Source organism: Ahaetulla prasina, chromosome 1 (genome assembly GCF_028640845.1).
Source record: "Ahaetulla prasina isolate Xishuangbanna chromosome 1, ASM2864084v1, whole genome shotgun sequence".
Lineage (NCBI taxonomy): Eukaryota > Metazoa > Chordata > Lepidosauria > Squamata > Colubridae > Ahaetulla > Ahaetulla prasina.
The window spans coordinates 255,169,330-255,184,389 of NC_080539.1; the positions used below are offsets into that span (position 1 = coordinate 255,169,330).

The 15,060-nt window shown below is 38.7% G+C and overlaps 1 long non-coding RNA gene across 1 annotated transcript; it reads left to right on the forward strand.

Annotated features, from left to right (window-relative positions):
* Nucleotides 1-436: 436 nt before the first annotated feature.
* LOC131184003 (uncharacterized) lies at nt 437-7,633 on the forward strand. The gene is made up of 3 exons (XR_009151898.1): nt 437-1,154; nt 5,037-5,097; nt 7,271-7,633. It is a non-coding gene; the product is annotated as an uncharacterized LOC131184003 (long non-coding RNA).
* Nucleotides 7,634-15,060: the final 7,427 nt, after the last annotated feature.

Genomic DNA, 15,060 nt, shown 5'->3' on the forward strand with positions numbered 1-15,060 from the left:
AAAACACAGCATGAACAAACAGATGACACCTCCGCCACCAGCCATTTGAAACCCGCCTATTGACAAACGAGTCCCTAACACGAGGAATGACACCAGACCCACACTCACGAGGTCCTCACAGGTTGTCACCACCGCACATCCACCCAGAAAGCAGACCCAAACCCACACTGATCATGAAGCACCACCAAGGACCAGAAGCCAGACCGCAGCTGCAACATTAGCCATTTCAAACCCTCCAATCCATACATGCAGCAGACCGACACCCACTATGAAGATGTAGCACGACCACAAAGCCAAACAACAGCTATGCAGCTCACCAGCTCAAATCCCCCTGCAACACAGACTAGACTGAGCACAACCAAGCCCCCACCAACACAGGACACACCCCAGCCAATCAGAGCACAAACCCCCATCCAATCAGAGCACAGCCAAGCTCCCACCCAATCAGTTCAAACCCCCACTAGCAGTTAAAAGGAAGAAACAGCTGCGATCACACATTGCTCCCAGAAGCACGAAGCTGAAGCCTGAAGATGACGAATGAGACTTCGTCGAAACGTCGCCAAGACACTTCCAATTTTACACGGGAGAAAACCCGAACAACCAAAGACCTATATATATATATATATATACACACATATTGCACACTTTTCTTTGAAACCTTTTTAGATAGCTCTTTGGGACCATGCTGTAGGCTGAGCATAGCGTTTCTATCGCACTGCAATGCTTCACCTTTAACAGCAGACCACACCAGCAGTTAGTAAATTGAGGGGTGGGAAAGTGGAAGAAAGTATTTCCAGATTGCATTTCAATTTTCTTAAATAAAGGGTAATTCATACAGTCCATTAGCACCACAATTTTCAAATAGTTTTACCTCTCCCACTTTTCCTTCTTTTCATTAACTTGCATAAACAAAATTGGGGAAGATACAAAGCCTGGATATAAAAAAACCCTGTTTTTGTTTTTTCATATCCCAGCATTTTAGATGATTCCACATGGCAGGCCGCGCTTCTTCCAACTATGTGGATATATGGAAGCAATTATGGCCAGAAATAATAAAAATTATATTGCCTCACACGTGGAGGTCCTGCCTGCAAGACTGGGAGGAGAAAAGTAGATACAGAATCAGATTCTTCTATCATACAATGTGCAATGAGGTAGGTACTTCTTAAGGTGTTACTAACAGACCTTTTAAGAGGTGTAGGGCAGTTTATTCAGGTACTATGTTCATCATCAATATTAAATATAGGCTTATTTTGTAGTGGTGAAGGTGCTGACCTAGAAATCATGCAATGGTGATTTCTAGGTCTGCTTTAGACATGAAAACAGACTTGGTGACTTTGTGGACACTGTCTGACAGCCCAATCTAACTCACAGAGTTGTTGTTGTTGTTCTTGTTGTGGGGAAAATAGGAGACAGGAGTTGTTAACTATGTTTGTTGCCTTGACTCATACATAAAAAGATGGGATAAAACGTAATAACAATATTGTCTACAGCTAATCCTCAACTTATGACCATTATTGAGCCGAAGATTTATGCTGCTAAACAAGATATTTGTTAAGTGAGTTTTGCCCCATCTTACAACCTTTCTTGTCACAGTTGTTAAGTGAATCACTGCAGTTGTTAAATTAGTGACATGGTTGTTCAATGAATCTGGTTTCCCCATTCACTTTGCTTGTCAGAAGGTCACAAAAGATGATCTCATGGCCCCAGGACACTGCAGCTGCCATAATTATGAGTCAGTTGCCAAGCATTTCAGTGTGAAAAGTGGTCATAGCTCACTTTTTTCAGTGCTGTTTGTAACTTTGAAAGGTCACTAACTGACTTGTAAGTTGAGGACTACCTGTATTTGCTAACCATGGACATAGACAATAGTTACCGTTTATACCATTTAACTCTTGATGACTTCATGACTTACCATCCTGAATTGTCTCCAGAAAATATTTGCAGCTTCTCCAGGGATTTGCCATGGATTCTCTCGAACCCACTGATCCATTCTATTCGTTGGCTTTGACTTTGACTTCTCTCAACTTTGTCAGCATAATCATTTTTCCCTAGTCCATAATTCATTCACACCACATGCCCAAATTATGTGGATTTCTGCTTCCTAACCTTTGCCTCAAAGGAGCAGTCAGCCTTTCTATGGCTGGTGGATTCCATTTTTCCCCTCTCTTGCAGTTTATACTACTCTTAGTAACTATCTTCAAATCAAAGGCATCTGTCAACAGATCAATTTTTCACCAACTTAGTCGTATAAAAGGAATAGAGAATCATAAGTATTTTCAAGCTTCCTCCACAAGATCCAATCCTAAAACATTTCCCCCCATAAAGCATGTCATCACAAGGATTGATTTGATAAGTGATGGATATATACAGTTTAATAAAGACATGACAGAGTGGCAACGTTATTTCCACTTCAACCATTGGTGATGCTTATATTCTGGCAAAACAACCAACAGGCCTAATCACTGTTGACGGTCTTACGCATGAAAGAAGAAATGTACTCCAGATGTGACTGAGGAAAGAGTATTAGATTTGCAAGGAAGCAAATATCCCAGAGGGGATGATCTTCGTCACAGTGTTTGGATTTCTACTGTTATTGCTTGCCAGTTTCAACACGGATGTAACAGAGTGGGTGGGTGGGTGGGTGGGAGGAAGGCTTTGTGAAACATTTATCTTCTGGTTTGCTCAGGGATTTTTTTTTTATCTTCTATGTCAGAGGCAAGCTACTCCAGGGGAAAATAAGACATCTACATTTTACTAATGTTAAGATTTATACTAGACTGGCCAGCTGTTTTTCTTCCTGTAAACTGGCACCCTGGATTCTAGAGCATCATACTATTACAGGCTTCCGTTATCTGAGGACTAATGATGACTGCCTGCTTCATTCATATATACTTAAAAAGCTTCAAAACCAGCTTTTAAAGTATATATATATATATATATATATATTTAATTTTACTACTCCCCAGTTTACCGGAAAAGACTGTGTGGTTTGGCCTGAGAGGCTCTGCTTTGTCAGGATTCTTCCCAGAAGGCCAAAATGAGAGCAGAGAACAGGCACAGACAAGAATTCGGGAAATTCTGATATAAGTTTATTTATTTAATTTATATGGCTGCCCATCTCACATTGTTATCTCATAACTCCCTGGGTGGCTCACATTATTAACAACAGTCACATAGCAAAACAAGTAGACAAAATATATAAATCAAATACGCTAAACCTCTTTAAAACCCAATTAAAAACCTAATTAAAAACCCCAATTAAAAGGGGAAAATGTAAAAAGCAGACAAGTAAAAGTCATGGATCAATCAGTACAGTCATCTGGCAGATTCCAGGCCATAACTGGATCTCCAGTCATGTTCACACTACCCTGTCTTTCATCCTTTGAAAGACATGAAGGATAGGGACCAATCTAACTGCACCTGGGAAGAGACAATGCCTCAAATAAGCCAGGGCCATGTAGGGCTTGTGAGTTATTACTTGCAAATTGAATTGAATCTGGAAGCAAACTAGCAATCAACACAACTGATGGAGCAGAGATGTGATGTGTGCTTATCTTGGAGCACATGTTTCTGCCCCCTCTGCTGCATTTTGCACCAGGTAAAGCTGTCAAACAGTCTTCAGAGGCAGTTTCATGTATAGCATAGTTTCAGTGATCCATTTGGGAGGAAACCAAGGCATGAATTTCTGAGAGTAGAGCCTTCTGGTCAAGAATGGTGCACAACACATAGCTGGTGCACAACACATAGCTGTCCAAAGATTGTCCTGGTCATGACTGCCACCTACTCTTCAAGTAGGAGTTGTGAGTCTAGGAAAAAACCCAAGATTGTGCACAGAGTCTGTTTGCGATAGTGAATCCCATACAACATACAAAGATGTTAAGTACCAGGAACAACCAGGAAGGAAACTTTATTTTTTTTATTTTATTTTATTTGTCATAACAGCATACATAAGCATAAGCATGAAGCAACAGTAGGACAGGAACGGTAGGCACGTTTGTGCTCTTATGTATGCCCCTTATAGATCTCTTAGGAAAGGGGTGAGGTCAATAGTAGACAGTTTTTGGTTGAAGTTTTGGGGACTTTGAGAAGAGACCACAGAGTCAGATAGTGTATTCCAAGCATTAACAACTCTGTTACTGAAGTCATATTTTCTGCAATCATGGTTTTTAAATGGGGTTTTTATTGGTTTTATAGTATCCAGCCGATTTTGAATTTTCGTTTTAAATGGGTTTTAATTTTTGTATCAATTGTTTTATTTTGGCTGTAAACCGCCCTGAGTCCTTTGGGAGAAGGGCAGTATAGAAATTTAAATAATAAATAAATAAATAAATAAATAAAGATTGGAGCAGTTAACATTAAGTTTAAATCTATTGTTTGCTCTTGTATTGTTGTGATTGAAGCTGAAGTAATCTTCAACAGGAAGGACATTGCAATAGATGATTCTATGAGTTAAACACAGGTCCTGTCGAAGGCGGGGGAGTTCTAAGTTCTAAGTTCTAACCCAGGATTTCAAGTCTGGTGGCATAAGGTATTTTGTTGTATTCAGAGGAGTGGAGAACTCTTCTTGTAAAATATTTCTGGACACATTCAATTGTACTGATGTCTGAAATGTGGTATGGATTCCAGACAGGCGAGCTGTATTCGAGAATTAGTCTAGCAAATGTTTTGTAAGCTCTGTTTAGTAGTATAGTGTTTCTGGAGAAGAAGCTACGTAAGATTAGGTTTACAACTCTTAATGCCTTTTTTGCGATGTAGTTGCAGTGGGCTTTGGCACTTAGGTCATTGGATATGAAGACTCCAAGGTCTTTGACAGGGTGGGGGTCATTAAATTAAATTAAATTAAACTTAAATTCCTGTGTCCTCATTTTTTTTAAAAAAAGAGTTCATACCTAAATAGATACCCCTCCTCCTCCTCCTCCTCTATAGAAGAGAAGTGGGAGTCAGAGTCAGAAATACAAGTTGAAGAATCTGATTTCAGAGTAAGCTGATACTGAAAGTGGATGCAAACTTTTTTCTTTCTTTTTTGCTTTCAGCTGTCTTGATGAAAGAGGTCACCTTCTCAGATTCTGGGAGTTGAGAAAGGAGAACTGAGAGGTAGAAGAAAAGTGTTTTTGCTCATCTTATTTATGAAATAATTATTTCGAACCAAAGTGATCTAGTGCTAAAGTAATGACAAGTCCTGACAGTTTTTGTTCCATTCCTTTGTGTCATGCTGAATTACAGTTTACTTAATAAAGAGTATCCTATAATGTACTGTTCTCCCATCTAATGTTTTCTAGACATGCTGAGTTTGTAATTCCTTCACTGATCAGCCAGCATGAGGTAGACATTTGCAGGCATGTAGTCTCAACAGCTAGAATGTACAATACCAGGTTGGGGAAAGCTACAGTAACAGATCTCATATGCACAATCCAAACAAGGCCAAACCCTCTAGAGCAGGGGTGTCCAAACTTGGCAACTTTAAGACTTGTGGACTTCAACTCCCAGCAAAGCTGGCTGAGGAATTCTGGGAGTTCAAGTCCACAAATCTTAAAGTTGCCAAGTATGGACACCCCTGCTCTTGAGGCTTTGTGTATTTACTGAACTACGGTAACTTTGGTTGAAATCATTGGTCTTGCTTCTGGGCAAATGTGCATAAAGTCAGGCTATCATACTGTAATTAATACAAGCATCATGTGCATTCAGTTTGGATTGCCTTCATTAACTGCCTATAGTTGAAGCACATTTGGCTCAATCAGCTGCTAGTTCATTCATTCATTCATTCATTCATTCATTCAATTTCTAAACTGCCCATCTCCCTCAAATTCTTGGACATGTTACAGATGCAGCATGGAACTGGATTGGATTTATTATGCACACAACACTAATGCAGAACTAACCAACAATGTGCCTGGCGTTTGTAAACATAATGGATGATGCATGAATAAAGTATTTTCCCTGGTTTACTTTCCCATGAACATGGCTATTTTAGCTGTTCTTTTTATAGCTACAGAAGCATTAATTTTCCACAGAAATTAATGAGTCACAGGAGCTCAGAAAAGGACCAATTGGTAGCTGATATATGCTACCAATTTCTGATACAGAAATGTCATCTGAACTTGGATGATTCTGGAAGTAAGATTAGCTTGGAAACAAGGAAGCAACCTGACTGTCAACTATCTCAGGCTGCTACCGTGGTAGGATTTATGAGACTTTAAGCCATTTTAGTTGTATATTGGCCATGAGGGCTCTGGAAGTTTAGTTTTGTGTTTTTCTCCAAAATTACAGCTATATGGTATTATTACACCTTTTAATCATAGTTTATTGCTTAGGTAAATCACCTCTAGTCCCTAAAAAAAATTGTTTTTTGTTTCTAGGACCTCTTTCAACTGCCCTAGTAAACCTTGATAGATAGATACTAAAAACCAGCAAACTATTTCTGCTCAGGAATTTTGTCTCACCATCACCCATTGTCCTGAAATTCTGAGCTGGTTTTCCATCCAAGAACTATCTTCCTTAGCTACTAGGATCGGCCAGAACTAGCTACCGTGCTGCCACTGAATCCATAGCTGAAATGCTTTAGACTAGGTGGAGTACAACCTCCAAATGTTGTAAAAATGTGATTCACAGCACCCAAGTGATCATGCTTGCTAGGATGCTGGTAAATGTCATTCAATAACTTCTAACTGAAAGCTATCAGTTCCCCACCTTTAGAGATAAGTATTTGCCCCTGAGAAAGTGAGTATTCTTTGAACGGTGATGAGACAATATTTTGCAATCTTTGATGATTTAGCATAAGCCACTTTTGATCCTTGCATTGTTACTAACAGGAAGAGGTTAAATCCTGATGTAAGTTGCAAGAATAGGTAACACTGATTGTATGGCCAAGGGCAGGTTATCATGGCACAGCATGACCTGAATGGGACCTTGCAAGAGAAAATGTATCTGATGCTATGAGCTCCATCAATGAAGGAAGCAAGATTTAGATATAACAAATCAAGAACCAATGGCATGAGCAAACCTATAGTTTCAATGAACGGACAACAGTGCAGGGAGTCAACCAATCATCTATGATATCACCTAACTTTTGTTCTTGCTAAGGTGCAATTAATCTAATTTAGAGTCTGATTTTTATTATTCTTCAAGAAGGGTAGGATGTCTTTATCAGTATGAAATAACCATGGTGTAGATATGCATAACTCTGGAACTTTGTTCCCTTTTTTTCTGTTTTCATGTAATTTAGGGGTATCTGATGCTTATAGACCTTATTTCATGTATTTTTTCTCAGGAACATCAATGGGAAATCCAGAAAGCCAGTCTAACATAGCAGCTAAGACATTTGGTTCTGGTGGAAGAGACCCTGATTCATGGCCACCTAATTTATTTATTTGCTGCCTATCTTGCCATGGGGCTACTCTAGGCAATCTACTTCCATGAGATTCATTGGGAAACAGCTCAACCTATCCAATGGAATTGTTGTAAGGAAAATTGGAGGAGGGAATACTATAGTGTATGCAGTCTTGATTTCCTGGAAGAAAGGCAGAATGTGAAGAAAATATATTATAATAATGTTATCCTTATTTGTTGTTGGTCTGATGCTTATTTCTGGTGGCAGGATATGGGTTTTTAGAAAGAAAGGGAGGAGAATAAAGGGGCCAGAATATATGCAATCCATGGTCTGCCGGCTGCCCATCTTAATTTGACATCTCCCCCCCACCTCCACCCTTTCTTTTACACGATTAGAACACAATATGGTAACTTTGGTTGAAATCATTGGTCTTGCTTCTGGGCAAATGTGCATAAAGTCAGGCTATCATACTGTAATTAATACAAGCATCATGTGCATTCAGTTTGATTGCCTTCATTAACTGCCTATAGTTGAAGCACATTTGGCTCAATCAGCTGCTAGTTCATTCATTCAATTTCTAAACTGCCCATCTCCCTCAAATTCTTGGACATGTTACAGATGCAGCATGGAACTGGATTGGATTTATTATGCACACAACACTAATGCAGAACTAACCAACAATGTGCCTGGCGTTTGTAAACATAATGGATGATGCATGAATAAAGTATTTTCCCTGGTTTACTTTCCCATGAACATGGCTATTTTAGCTGTTCTTTTTATAGCTACAGAAGCATTAATTTTCCACAGAAATTAATGAGTCACAGGAGCTCAGAAAAGGACCAATTGGTAGCTGATATATGCTACCAATTTCTGATACAGAAATGTCATCTGAACTTGGATGATTCTGGAAGTAAGATTAGCTTGGAAACAAGGAAGCAACCTGACTGTCAACTATCTCAGGCTGCTACCGTGGTAGGATTTATGAGACTTTAAGCCATTTTAGTTGTATATTGGCCATGAGGGCTCTGGAAGTTTAGTTTTGTGTTTTTCTCCAAAATTACAGCTATATGGTATTATTACACCTTTTAATCATAGTTTATTGCTTAGGTAAATCACCTCTAGTCCCTAAAAAAAATTGTTTTTTGTTTCTAGGACCTCTTTCAACTGCCCTAGTAAACCTTGATAGATAGATACTAAAAACCAGCAAACTATTTCTGCTCAGGAATTTTGTCTCATCATCACCCATTGTCCTGAAATTCTGAGCTGGTTTTCCATCCAAGAACTATCTTCCTTAGCTACTAGGATCGGCCAGAACTAGCTACCGTGCTGCCACTGAATCCATAGCTGAAATGCTTTAGACTAGGTGGAGTACAACCTCCAAATGTTGTAAAAATGTGATTCACAGCACCCAAGTGATCATGCTTGCTAGGATGCTGGTAAATGTCATTCAATAACTTCTAGGTGAAATGGCATAGAGGTAGATTGCATCTAATTCTGCAATCTTGAATTTTATATAGAGCAAAACATTAATAAATATTTCTATTCCCTGCATTGTTTGCCTCCTCCCTCCTTTGTACCACATTTGTATTAAGTCTGTCCTGGAGAGCTAGAGAAATAAAAATAAATTGGAATCATTGCCCATTTAACATCTCGCCTAGGCCAAGATAATTGAGGTTGCTTGCTTCTTACGTAGGGTTGGTTAAACAGATTTATTTTAACAAGTATCATTTTAGAAAGCATTTTGAAAAGGAACTTCATGCACCCATCCTCTTTTTTTTTTTTTTTTTTTTTCCAAAATTACAGCTATATGGTATTATTACACCTTTTAATCATAGTTTATTGCTTAGGTAAATCACCTCTAGTCCCTAAAAAATTGTTTTTGTTTCTAGGACCTCTTTCAACTGCCCTAGTAAACCTTGATAGATAGATACTAAAAACCAGCAAACTATTTCTGCTCAGGAATTTTGTCTCACCATCACCCATTGTCCTGAAATTCTGAGCTGGTTTTCCATCCAAGAACTATCTTCCTTAGCTACTAGGATCGGCCAGAACTAGCTACCGTATGCCACTGAATCCATAGCTGAAATGCTTTAGACTAGGTGGAGTACAACCTCCAAATGTTGTAAAATGTGATTCACAGCACCCAAGTGATCATGCTTGCTAGGATGCTGGTAAATGTCATTCAATAACTTCTAGGTGAAATGGCATAGAGGTAGATTGCATCTAATTCTGCAATCTTGAATTTTATATAAAGCAAAACATTAATAAATATTTCTATTCCCTGCATTGTTTGCCTCCTCCCTCCTTTGTACCACATTTGTATTAAGTCTGTCCTGGAGAGCTAGAGAAATAAAAATAAATTGGAATCATTGCCCATTTAACATCTCGCCTAGGCCAAGATAATTGAGGTTGCTTGCTTCTTATGTAGGGTTGGTTAAACAGATTTATTTTAACAGGTATCATTTTAGAAAGCATTTTGAAAAGGAACTTCATGCACCCATCCTCTTATTTGGCTATCTGAAAATAAGCATAAAACTTATTTGTTTCATCAGAGGAATATAAAAAAAAATTGAATGCTAATATTTCTTCCTTAAGTTAATGGTTAAATCACTGCCAATGACAACAAATGTCAGGGCAAGAAAGAAAAATAAGCAGAGAATGTCTGAGAAATAGGCAGACTCTGTCTACCAGCAGGGCAAAGGAGGAACTGAGGACACATGCTTTTATTCCCAACTCTGGAGGTCACAAAATGACCCCCGAGGTTTCACTTGATTAAGTCTTGCAGCATTTCAAAAAGCATGTTAAAGAGGACCACCAGCACAGGACATTTAGACCGCTCGTACCAAAACATTGAGTCCAGATAAGAGATTCCAAGCCCCACCATAAAATTGTTATTTTAATTATAATATACACTGTGAACTTCATGGATTTCAGTAGATTATGAAATAACTATCTGGAATGTTGCCCAGAAGTCTTCCTGTCAGCCCTAAAAAAAGTATCTTTAGTATATTTCAATAATGCAAATGCCCTATAGAATATATTCTTTTTTTTAACATATAATTTTATTGAAAGTTTTAAAAAAGAGTAAAAATTTATGCAAACTAAAATACAGTAAGAAAGGAGAAAGCTTGAGTGCAAAAAGGGAAAAAAAAACAGAAAAGGAAGAAAAGAAGATATAAAGAAGTGTTTTCTGTTTTTCTTTATAGAACTTATAAGTACAATTACAGATTTACCTTTTTCTTTAAAATTGCAACTCTCTTCTTTCTATAATCTATCCTATCTAATCACCAAAACCATAAATCATATGTTCACTTATTTCTATTTTACACAAAAAGTCCATAAGGGGCTTGGAGTCAACAATAAATATAGACCTGTGTTTTTTTTAATCAAACAGATTGACAGATTTCCTGTATATTCTTCACAAGTGCTATCTAAATCATCTTTGTCAAAATCCAGCAAGTTAGGCCAATTGAAAGTATGATAAATAAAGTTAAACCATACCGCAGGAAGTGGAGGTGGAGTAGAATGAGGTATAGCAGTTGAATTGACTTTAAAACCTGATTCCTTGGGGTGTTTTATTTTCTGAAATGCAGGACAGAAAAAGCTGCTTCCTGCTCTCTGCCCAGAAGCCAATCTGGCAGCCCAATCTTATTTTGACCTGCAGCCCAATCTTCTTTTAAGCCCAATGGTGGAAAAGCAACCTCTCTGCTCTTGAGAGCTACAAGTTAGCTGATAAAGCCATTAAATGAGATTTTCCAGGCAGCTGATCCAGTTTTTTTGTGGTTGGGGCATCTGTTCAGAAGAAGGGGCAAGGGCTAAGGGCTCAGGAGGAAGGGCCATGTAGGAAGAGTTGTGCTATCTGCTGCTACAGTTCCTATCTTTTAAACATCTGGGGTCTGAGGCAGTTAATTTATTGTATGTCATGGAAGGTTTGGTTCCTAGCATGCATGATTAAACAAAAGTTGCCATTCTGGGGAGATTTAATTTGGTGGGGGCAAGAATGATGAGTCTGGTGAAGTAGGCTGTGAAATCAAAAGGGAGGCCAAAATTCAGACCTCAGTACTATTAAGTAGCAAAATATTAGTTTTTGTGTCCCTTTGCTGCCATCTAATGTTCATCCAGATTTTTGCAAGCCATGTATGATAGATTAATTTAGCAAGGCATCAAATGGAAAGACTGAAATAAAAATATCCTGTGTCCAGAAGATGATATGTCACGACAGGGAAATACCTTCAACCATTCCCACTAACCCAATAAGTTCTTCCAGCTGCTGTCCTCCAGTTTCCTAAATAAAGAGAATCCAAGAATGGACAACTTGTAGCCTTATGGCAGCATAGCTGGCTGGGGAATTTTGGGAATTGAAGTCCATAAGTTTTAAAGCTGCCAAGTTTGAATACCTCTGCCTTAGGGTAATATATAGACTCAGCAACCTAACTCAAAAAGTCTCTGCAACTCTGACATTTCTCCAAGCAATCTAATCACTGAAAAAGAATGGAAGGGTTAAAAAAAAAGTATATAGTACTTCTGATGGAGGCTTTACATCCTTTTCTGTGATTTCAGAGGATGAAGATGCAGTCATCTTCTGTTTTTTTATTTATTTATTTACATTTATATCCCGCCCTTCTCCAAAAACTCAGGGCGGCTTACATTGTATAAGGCAATAGTCTCATCCTATTTGTATATTTATATACAAAGTCAACTTATTGCCCCGCCAACAATCTGGGTCCTCATTTTACCTACCTTATAAAGGATGGAAGGCTGAGTCAACCTTGGGCCTGGTGGGACTCGAGCCTGCAGTAATTGCAAGCAGCTGTGTTTAATAACAGGCAGTCTTACAGCCTGAGCCACACCACGGCCCTGTTTGTAGTCCTCTTGTATTTCCACACTGTTATCTTATTTTTCTTACCACAGCAAATTTGTTAAGGAATGGCTTTTCATGAGTTGAGAGACTAGGGATTGAGGTGTATTTGAATCAAGAAGGGAGAGGAAAGGATATAGCTAAATGCATCATGGGGAAAAAAAACCTCTCCCTTCAGTTTTGTCTTGTCTATCTTCTTGATGTTAGTTATTTGAGACCAGTTAAGCATTTTGGAATGTCTCTTCACCAAAAAAATTGTATATATCCCAGAGAAGAAAGAGTAGCCAATAAGGTTAAAACCGGTGTGATGTTGTGGTTAAGATGCTGCTCCAGGAGTTCCAGAATGAGGTTCTTCTTTAGCTATAGAAGCTGCCTGGGGCGACACAGCGCAATCTACTTCCCAGAATTGCTATTAAGGGGACAAAATGAAGCAAGTTCGCCCTGTAGTTTATAGTTTGTTCTAGGAAAGAGCCACAGCCTATCAGGAAAAAAAAACCAAAACCCTCTAATGGCTTTATTTGCACCAGGGCTACTACTTCAAAAGTTTAAAGCTCTTGTTCTGTAACATTTGTTTTCAGACCAGATCCCATGCTGGCACTTGGACCGTTCTGCTTTGTTTCTGCCTAAGTCAGCTTCGTTTTTCAAACATCCACGGACACCATTTAGCACTTTTTGGATCCTTCGCTAAAAAGTGTAGCCAAAAAATATGGTCTCTTCAGGCTGAATGTACGTATTTGTGAAAACCACAAAAGGGTAGGATTAGTTACCCGTCCCCCCACCCTACTTCCATACAATTTGCATTGGAATCATTTAGTATTAACTACCAATGGTATGCAAGCCCTGTCTTCTTCCTCTGGCTAATGTTGGATCTATCAAGAAGGAACTCTTTCTTAGTCTAATGTGTTCCTAATTACTTGTACTATGCTTGTCTGTGCGTGGCTGTCTACATAAGCTCTGCATTTTGTTCATTGTTTGTAGCACATGCAAGTCTTCCCGCCTGGCCCTGCTTACAATATTAATTAGCATCTTCTTTAAAACAGAACGCAGATCTCGAGTACAGATACCAAAAGTCATTTTTTAATTCATAAAAGAGAACCCAATGATCAGAAGTGAGGAATATATTTTTAGAAGAGCCAGGAAAAGAAACCACTGTGAAATCTTTATAAAGCAATGGGGCTAGGAAGAAATGAAAAACAGGACACAAGCAGGAGGCAGAGAAAGAATCTTAAAGAAAGAAAAATGTGGAAGACACATTAACACCTTTATCATTACTTAATAATTATTACCATAATAGTAAATTATAAAGTAAATTTATGAGTATCTTGTTATCATTAATTACAGGCAGTTTTAATCCCTTTAAACATGGAAATAATATGGAAAGAGATGCCACTGAAGTGGCCCCATTAAAAAAAATCATATATTGTAAAATATTGCATTATGTAAGAATCACATTTAAGGTTGGCAAACAAAAGAAGCCATTTTGCAAATGATGCTGGCTTCCTAATTAGATCTCCCAATGTTCTCATTGTTGGAAATATTTAAAGCAGCTGTGGGGAGATTTAAATTTGGCTGGTAAATTTTGTTACCCAGACTAGATAAGATTCTCAGTGCTAGTGATCAGACTAATACTGATGATGTTACCTAGTTTGGGTACCTAATTAAGTATCTGCGAGAAAACAACCAAGCTCAAAGAACACCAAGGACCCCTCATTTCAACCTTCAGCTACAAATATTCTCCTTTATTGGATGAATAATGCCCGGGTGAGGAGTCCATGCTCCTCTCCCCCATCACCAACCACCAGGAGTCTGCTTGGAAGAATCCTTCCTGCCCCAAACAATAATTAGTCCAAGAAAGGATACAGTTAGGTAAAGGAATACATGGACCAATTCCTTCTATGAACTTATTTTGATTTTTCTCATTTCTTAAATCAGAAAATCGGCCCCATATGCTTTGCTGAAAGTTGAAGTCCTCCACAGTTGCACTGAAAATGGAGTAACTGTAATGTCTCATCACAGAACTGCAACATCCAACATTTGGGCTCTTAGCCAGATTTCAAGATCAAGTTTTAGTGTCGTTTCTTTCAGCTTCTGCCAGGGTCTCTGTACTTAAAAGATGTTAAGGCATGTTCTAGGACATAGTTTCATTCTCTGGGCATTGGATGTCCTGCTTATATGAACTGTGTGTGTCGCAGACACCTTTGGCACACACACATGTATAGATGCACACTCACAGAAAATAAATAGTTTTGTCTGCTAATATCTGAAATTGTCCAGGAACAGTTTGGAATTCACAGCCGTAGAACAAATAAAGGAAGTAAAGAGGAAGTTTACTCATATTAGCTCAATCAAAAGTGGCAAAATAAATACTAAATGACTGACTTCAGACATTGCTCTAAGTCAAAATGTTATTTGTCTGGTAATGGATTAGTAAAGGGGTTCCCAACTCGTGGTCTGTATTGGTTTGTGGCCTGCCAGAAACCAGGCAGTGCAGGCAAGTGAAGCCCCATCTGCGGGATGCAGGCAGCACACAAAACCACACCGCCTCCAGTCCATGGAAAAACCTCTCTCCACAGAACTGGTCCCTGGTGCCCAAAAGGTTGGGGGCCGCTGGATTAATATGTTGTACGAATCAACACAAAACATGCTAATTTCATTGATAGCTTAGTGTGTTGTGCAAAACAACCAACTGACTTATTCAATAAAGCATAATTCAGAAAATCATAGCCTAGAACAGTGGTTCTCAACCTTCATAGTGCTGCGACCCCTTTAATACAATTCCCCACAATGTGGCGATCCCCAACCGTAAAATTATTTTCGTTTTGAATTTATCGTACCTGAAGCCGTATTGGCTAGTGATATGAACTGCTTGCGA